The following is an 8,827-nucleotide window of genomic DNA, read 5'->3' as shown; positions in this document are numbered from 1 at the left end:
AGTCTCCTCTGTCTTCTGAAGGACTCTGCAGCACTGGGTATTCCCTGAAATTTCTCTGAGCAGTTAAAATGTTTAGGCATCACTTACGTGGTGCCATCTGTGCCCCGTGACTTGTGACTGAGCTCTTGCTGTGCCACAACTTGCGGCTGAGTCGCTTGACCTTAGCTAGTGGTCTGGAAAAAAGCAGCAAGGATGGACACAACAAGAAAATATAAATGAGCTGCCCATGGGAAATAAATCATCCCCATCCTTTTCAAAAATAAATATCTGCATACCCCTGGGAATTCTGTTGCCCTGGCAAAGGAACTAACCCCAGAACAAAGGGTCCCAGATGGTCTCAGCACAGGGGTCACAGCCTGAGGAGTGATCCAAAAGGTGGATTTGTCATTGCCTGAGGGCAGGACAGCATCTTAGTTCCTGCTTATGTGGCACTAAGTGCATAAACAGCGCCAGAAATCAGGTCTGATCCAGCCTGCACAGCCACTGCGTGTGTTGGGACCGGGCACAGAGAGGTTGACAGGGGAACCAGCAGATTATCTGGCTAATTACATCCTGTTCTCTCCAAATGAGGCGAGTTTCCAAGACGTTGCCCTGGTAAATTGGCAAGAACAAGGAAAGACAAATCAAGGTAATTGCTAATGAACTAAACTCAAAATCAGCTTGATAAATATTCCTCAGGCTTTGCAATTTCCCTTTGGTCTCACTGGGAACTTGCAGGCCAGCAGCACCCAGGCCAAACATTTTCTGAAAGCAACGTAATTCCAGGGGAGCTTTTAAAACTGAAATGACCTCATGAAAATTGAAATGAGAGGGAACTGGATTTGATTGGAGGTCTGCCAATCCCGATATCCCACAGTGGCTGGGCAGGGTGGTGGGAAGACACAGAGACTGTGGGACTTTTCCTTGCTGCCTCATCCTTGGATATCCCTGGACAGAGCATACACCCTGTACAGGGCAGCAGACACTGACTCTGGGAGTGATGAGCCTGGTGGGGATGCTCTGCTTTCTGGGACATCTTTCTGGTCCCTGTTCCTGCATTTTAAACAATTTTCTTTTTTCATTTGTTTCTGAGCATTTGTTTCTTTCCTGGCTTTTCCCTCTGTAGACACAATGGTCCATGAGGCATCTCTAAGCCTTGGCAGACAGCTCTGGGTTTGGTCCTGTATTAGACTGCTTTGGGACCCCACAGGGGCTGAGTGGAATCAGGGGGTCCCCAGAGCAGTGAGATTTGCAATGAGGAGGATCACAGGAAATCTGCATGGAAGGACCATGTACCTAACATGAGGCTTATTTCCCCTCATATGTCCTGCCTGGTGGCCAGCAACTCTGATGCTTTTAGAGCATCCTTTTCTGCCTTCAGCAGAGCTGTGGGACTTCTGTCATCTCAGCTCCAGGTCAGGGATGCAATTAGTGCCTAAACTCAGCTCTTCTTGGCCCACTCCATGGCATCAGGGAGCCTGGTTTGGTTGGGGCAATTCCCATACAGTGCTAGATGTGACAGGCACAGGCCATGAACCCTGGCACACAGAACCCTGGGCACTCAGCAGAGTGTCCTGGACTTAGCCAGGACAGCTGATGCTCACTTGGCAGATCTAGAAAGGGGTCTGCCTGCCCCAAGCACCCTTGGAGGAGCTCCTGCCCCGGGGAGAAGGGATAGGCAATGGGCAGGACATGGACATTGTCCAGCTTTCTTATACATCTGAATGACTCTGTGCCTGACACGAGATTTACCTGAGCATTGAACCAAATTCTGCAGGGAAAAATAAAATTGCAGACCACTAGTAAGTTAGTAAGCATGAAAGCCAAACAGATTCTACACCCCAACCCTTCTGCCTCCTTGCCTCCCACGCTCTGGGTTCTGGCCAAGCAGGGACAGCAGGGATACTGACTCACAGGCTATTCATCTACTCTTTGCTCATTTGGGTTTCTCCTGTGCTTCTCAGCAGAGGGTTTCTGCCAGATGAACTGCTGGGCTTCATCTGCTCTTGGATCCTGGGTTGACAGACTTGAGAAGGTGAACCAGACATGTGGCTACCCTGTCTGCATCCCCCTGGGTTTCCAGGTCTCCTGGGGTGCTGCTTGCAGAACTCTCTGGTATTCCTTCCCACCACAGGGGATTCTGTGCCCAGCATCCCTCAACTGCTAACAGGGAGAATGCATTACTGCTGCCTGAACTCTGGGATACCACAACTCCCTGTACTCAGCTGCTGTAGCAGCTGGGACATGCAACAAGGCAGCAGCTGCATCAGCACTTCCCCAGCTGCCAGAATATGGAGATGGGGCTGGAGGGGTCCATTTGCAAGGAGCAAAGCATTTACAGCAGAGAGGTGCTGATGGTGGATGTTCATCCTGTGTCTCTAGATGCCACACAGGTATGTTAAGCTGAGAAGGTTCCCCATGTGTGGCACAGGTCTCCCTGGGGGGACAGGGGACAGCAGAGGCCCCTCTGCTTACTTACAGAAGGGACATCCATGTGACAGTCTGTCTGCCACTGACCAGCCCTGCCTGGAGCTCAGGAACCTGAAATGAGAGGGAAAACACAGCAAAGTCCCAGGGTAAATTTCTCTCTAATTTACTTCTTCTTGGGACTTTTCCTGGTCCCAGGCCCTGCCCTCATAGACACAGGCTTAGCAGTAGGATATACTGCCCTGGATTTTTAGCTGAGTTTCCATTACAAGCCTTGCTCCAGTTTCTCCTGCTTGCAATGATTTTTCTTTCTTCACATGGCCTCAGCAAGCAATAGCTCCTTCCAGATTTCATAAGTAGTTGGATGAATGGATGAATTCTGTGTGATGTGATTCATCCCTCAGGACACTGCTTCCATGATTCCTCACCAGCAGCTCTCCTGAGGAGAAACACCAGCCCCAGGGTGATGGTGCTCATGTCCAACTGACAGACATGGTCTTGCCCAGGTAACCATCGTGCAGATCCAGGAACACCTGTGTGCTGCCCTTCTACTATCACTGCTCATGCTCTGGCTCCATCCTCTGCTGATTCATCCCTCTGGTCACTCTTAGAGATTGAGGACTTGGGCATGGCAGGCACAGGCTCCTCAGTGAGCTCAGTGAGGACACCCTGTTCAGGGGTGGAAAATGAGTCAGCAGCCATCTGAGCTTGGCATGTGCTCCAGCCACAGGGACAGCAGTCCCTGGAGGCAGCCACCCTGTGTGACCCCAGAAGCTGCTTAAGCCTGAAGAGCAAAGCACATTTCCCGTGGGGGACAGTGCTGGAGCAGTCACAGGGACAGGCACTCCCGGTCACATGGGGACTGCCTGAGCACGAACACCCTGGAGCAAGGCTCCTCAGTCTGCAGAGCTCCCCTGTCCTTTCTGTATTTTTTATTCATATACAATGTTTTTGCTCTGCTGCTGCACCAGCAACACTTCCTTTCCTGGGATCTCTGGCCTTCAAACCCTACCTTTGCTCTCCTGTTTGTCTCTGCACTGAGACATATGAAATGGGGTGGCAGCTTCTGAGCAGATTCTTTTTCCCACTTCAGTGGTACATAAGGTGGGAGGTAGCAGAGCTGCCTCCTGTTTTCCCAACTAACCCATTTCCAGCTCTGATATGTGTGGATATGTGTACCAAGAGAAGCTGGGAAGAGCCCCCCCCTCCAAGGAGGTACATTGGGGTAGCCCAGACAGGCTCAGTATCTCCTAGGAAGGGATCCGTGGGCTGAGCCAGAGAGAAAAAGGTGTGGGGCTGGGTAACCATAACCTTGGGATTGTTGAGATGGGCAGAGAAATGCCATATTGCAGAGCAGTACAGGGACAAGACCTAGTGTCACCTGCATCATGAGAAGGGAACCCATGGTGCCATCAGGGCTGCCAGGGGCAAGGAGGCAACTCCCTGTTTCTAAACAGCCAGGACAAATACCCAGGAGAAGGTTGGCTGGTCACTGTCTGACTGCCCTCATTTCCAGAGCAATTTATCTGGCTCCAGCTCATCCCTCCACTTCCTCCCACCTGGGGCCTTATGTCATCAACACAGAGCAGGCACCAGCCAGAATTGTTGCTCTGTTCCTGCTCACTTGCTCTGAGATGGGGCTGCTCCTCTCCTGTGCAAGGGCAGGGTTATTCTTCATCTCTCAACATGTCCAGAGGATGAAAAGGGCTGTTGTAGCATTCCCTTCAAAGCAGCCCCAGCTTTGCCTGGAGAAGATGCTCAATGAGGAGGAGTCCATCCCTCTGCCTTCTCCCCGCTGCTGGCCCCAGACGCATCATTTCAGGAAGGAGACAGCTCTGCTTCCCACTGCCTGGTCTGCCAGAAGTGAGGGGGAGCTTTGATCAAGGCACAGCTATCTGTGCTCTGATCGCTGCCTTTCCTGCAAGGGCCCTGTTCAGAGGAGAGGGAACATTTCCTTTAACCCTCCTCTCCCTGTGAGCCTGGAGCTCCACAGGGAAGGCACCTTTATTACAACTTTCAGACCAAAGGGTTCTAAGGATGTCTGGGAACTGAGCGATGTTCAGTAACTGTGTCTTTTCAAGGATCCATTCAGTTGTTCATGCATCCAAGGTTTTGGTTTAGAAAATCTTTGTGCTGAGGCTGCCTACAGATCTAATTAATAAAGAGAATGAAGGGAAACTTTCTCAGGGGAACTTAGTGGCCCCCTTCCAGCACATCAAAGCTGCTGAGAAATCACGTTATCTTGACAGATGTTGTATACTACAGATCTGGTTACTGAACTTATGTTTCCCATGGACTCATTCCAACACTTCTTTTAATTTGTCAGGGATGTATTTCAAAGTGCAACATGCACATGGTTGCAGAAAAGTTGAAGGAAGTTGCTGATTAATGACCTTTTTCCTGGTAGTGTAGATGTGGTCATTCCAGCTGTAGTAGATACCAAAGAAAAGGTAATACACTGGAAACAAGAAAAGAGAAAGTCTCTTAGATTAAAAATTCTTTTTTTCTTTTTCTTCCAAGTCAAAGCAATTAATAATGCTGTAACACAATGTGCTCAGACATGTGAGGGGGGTCTGTACCTAAGGTACATGGAGGAATTAATCTCAGTGCTCCCATCACTTTCTGTCACATCAGTGGGAGTATTAGGCAAAGGCAATTGGGATGCTTTTTCTCTGGGAGCAGCTTTCCAGTCTCCACTTGTCTGCAGCTCTCTCATTTGAGTGCTGGCTTGGGTGCCCTAAACAGATGTGTTATTTCTACTTCTTTTCACCCTTTTGCATTCAACCACAATCCAAAGCACTGGTGATATGACCAATCACAAGGTTTGACACCCCTGATGCCTTATAGTTATCAAAATTGTTTATTGTCACAAACCTGAGATGAAATGAAATTATCTCCACCAGGTAGGAATGTACTCCCTCCTCAGCATTCAGACAGCTCCCAACCCAGCCAGGCTTGATGAATGCTGTCAGAGGCAGTCTGGATTGCCTCTGGGGCTGTCTGTCCCCACTGGACGGCCTCTACTTCCAAAGAGGGACTCCAGACACGACTGCAGTGCCAATACCCTACATGGGAATAAACTCATCTAGCAGGATCATAATACTCAGCTTTGATCCTCAGCCCTTAGAGATGACCCCTGCAATGCAGGGAGTCACAGCCTCTTGGGTAGGGGTATCTGTAAAGACCTGGCTTGAACTTTGAATGGGTATCTGCAATGACATGAAGTGCAAAACAGGGCAAAGGTAAGCCCAAAGATACCATGACTGCAGTAACTTCTCTGGGCTGATGAAACAAGAGAGCCCAGAGCATGCAGCTCTAAATGAACAGCCAGAGCCCAGCTCTTCCCTGCCACAGGTGGATGGTGCAGGGATTCTCTCTGCAGAGACATTACCCAGGCCTACTCTTACCTACAGGTGACACAGGTATTCAGCCAGAAACTTGATCTAAATCACATCTCTGCCTGCAGCCAGGACATCAGGGTGTGATCTGATTTATCTGATAAATACCTGCAGTAAAATCTGTTTAAAACCATCTCTGTGCATCAGTGCAAACACATTGAGGGAACAGAAAGGTGAAAAACGAATCCTGAGAGTTGAACTTACTTCAGACAAGACTGTAGCCACAGTAAGTGCAGTGCAGAGTGCAGATCCTGGCTTTTTTAAAGACAGAGGAGGCAGCAGTAGGATTCACAAAAGCTGTACAATGCTGGAGCTCATTTTTCCCACCCACATGAGGAGCTGCTGTATTTTCAAGTCAGGAGCAGCTGGTGATTGATGGTACATGTGCCTCACTTCAACAAGGAGCTGGGTCTGAATAGTGTATGTTTCATTAGTTCAAACTGTTTCGATCTTTTGTCTTTAAGAAGAAGCCAGAGGCGGCTCCCTCATGGGGATGTACTTCTGCCCAGCAGTGGTTTGAGACCTTGCTTTGCTTTTCATACAGTGACTCTCCTTTGCCTCTATCCCATGGTTTCCAGCAGTCATGCATTTTTTAGGAGGAGGAAATGAGCCACAGTTTGGAGATGTGGTACAATTGTGGTCACATAACAAGCTGCTGACCACCCCAAGAATTCACCACTGTCTCCTTGCTCTCACCCTGTAACTGCATTCTGAAGGAAGTGGTTCTGATGCTTCAAGGGCTTTACAACCCCCAGCTCCCACGTGCTGCACTCACAGTCCTGGGGAGAGGGCAGGGGGTGCCTGGAGATTTTTCTGGTTGTCATATTAGGCTGTTTGTTGTTCTAAGTGTTGTGGGGTTGTGGGGCTATGCTTTGAATTAACCAGGCTGCAGACCCTTGAGCTCCTTGGCCCTCCTCAAGCACTGTTCTCATCCCTGAAGCCACAGCTGGGGGGGGTCCCTGTCCTCTCAAGTTGCAATGGAGAGCAGCACACAGCAGCTGGAGTGCTTTGTTTCCAGTTGACCTAAGCCATAATTACACAGGGGGCTTTTCCTATTTGTAGCTCAGAACAGCTGGGGGATTGTCCCTGCCTGCAGCACATGGGACAGGCACGTGACATGTCTCTGTGTGGCAAAACAAACCTATACCAGTATGCCTTCCTTTTCAGGGATTTCTGCAGCCTTAACAGCCTCTAAGTTTCAGACTGATCCTTTTGGGGTATACATCTTCATTGCAGGCTTCACCATTCCTCAACCAGGCTGTTGCCTAGGCTTTGTCCTAAATTCTTTGGTGTCCCACAATGGCTGTCCCCATAGTCTCACTAGTTGAAGCAATGAGAGGAGGTTTGAATGAGTGCCATGGCCACCCAGACTGGGACCCAGCCTCCTTGCACTGTGGCTCTAATCCACTGCTCAGAGGCCAAGACTCCACCAGGACACATACACACATCCACTCAGTCTGCCAGTCCCACACAAACCCTGTGTGGCTGGGGTTAGCAATGCACAGAGGGCAGCATGGGGCTCCTGAGGAGCCTGGGGGCTGTAATGGCACTGCAGGGTGGCTGCTGGTGCTCAGGCAGCACTTCCCGAGGAAGCAAAAGCAATTAGCTCAGGAAAACAAGATGTACACAGGGGGGTTGTATGAGGAAATCCCAGGAAACCTTCTGCTCTTTGTGGGAGGGGAAAGCAGAAGACAACTGCCTCTTCTGCTTTCTCCCCCAGCAGCAGAACAGAGCAAATATCCCAAGCCCTGATAACTACTCACTGCTCCCTAGAGTTCCCACCACTTTGCTTTCTGAACACTTAACTGCCAGCCTTCCCCTGCAACCCCAAGCAGGAGTCTCCTAAAACCCCAGTTTCTTTCCCCCATTACCCCATGTTCAGCCAGGCCAGCCCCTGGGCTTGGCCACCCTGAGACCTGGGAGGGCCCCAGCCCCAGCTGCAGCAGCAAGGACAGAGCTGTGTTTGACTTGCAGCTTCCCCTGCCTCCCAGTTTTCAGCACACAGCGACAATCCCAGAGGCCCAACGCTCTCTGACCTTGGCTGTCCTCATTTGCTTCTAAAACTGGCTGATCACACTGGCGAGCTCCAAAATTGGCATCCCAGACGGCCTTTTCTCCACCACGTGGGATTCCAGGCACCGCCAGGGGCTCCCAGCATTTTTAATTATTTTTCTCCTTTTTCTTTTTTGAAGACTTTTTCGGTCATGCTGTTTATGCTGTTTCCAATAGGACAGAATGGCCTCCTCCCCACAGGCTGTTTGCTGTGTGCTTGCTTAGGCTGGCTCATCCTTCCCATGCATCTCAGAGGGGCACCTGAGAGCATGGAGGCAAATACAAGCTGGCTATATTTCCACTGTGGAAAAGCCCCAGGGTTTTAGGACACATGGGGAAAGAGACACCTTGACTCCAGCAGTAGTGGCAGTCCCTGCAGTGTCTTCCTTACATTCCCACTGTCAGGCACCAGGAAAGCATCCCATCTTGCCAGGAGTAGGGAAGGATGCAGATGTGAGGTATGTAATGACCATCCGAGCTATCATCAACAAGCATCTCTGCAGAGGATGAGAACAGGTGGTGAGAGAGCTGATGGCACCCACGAACTGTGTCCTGGGGGAGGACAAAGCAGCAAAGGAAGGTGTTGGATGTCACTGCTATGCAGCATCCCCAAGACCCTCTGCTGGCAGGGCCACTTCTCAACAAATAGGAAATGGGGAGGATTTGGGGTAATGGGAGTGAAGACATGGCTAGTGGCAAGCTTATCATCTGCTGGAAGATGAAAGAGGTGGTGTCTGTCCATGTCTGATGTGCAGCTCATAGACCAGGAGCTGCTCAGAGGAGCTGCAGCGTTGTGGGTGCTGGCAGAGAGAGCAGCAGCAGGCAGCACTTTGTACTTTAAACAGGACTGTCACTGCTGCGTCCACTCATTGCTTTTCCATGGTACATCCTGCTGGTGCCCATCCAGCAGGCTCTGCACAGCCACATAAACAGCCAACTAAAAGGAACCCACATCCCCATACAGGCCAGCC

Source organism: Pseudopodoces humilis, chromosome 11 (genome assembly GCF_049639895.1).
Source record: "Pseudopodoces humilis isolate 2021_Gansu_Grassland_sample_001 chromosome 11, ASM4963989v1, whole genome shotgun sequence".
Classification (NCBI taxonomy): Eukaryota; Metazoa; Chordata; class Aves; order Passeriformes; family Paridae; genus Pseudopodoces; species Pseudopodoces humilis.
The sequence above is the reverse complement of the archived record's forward strand: the minus strand, read 5'-3'. Positions refer to the sequence as shown.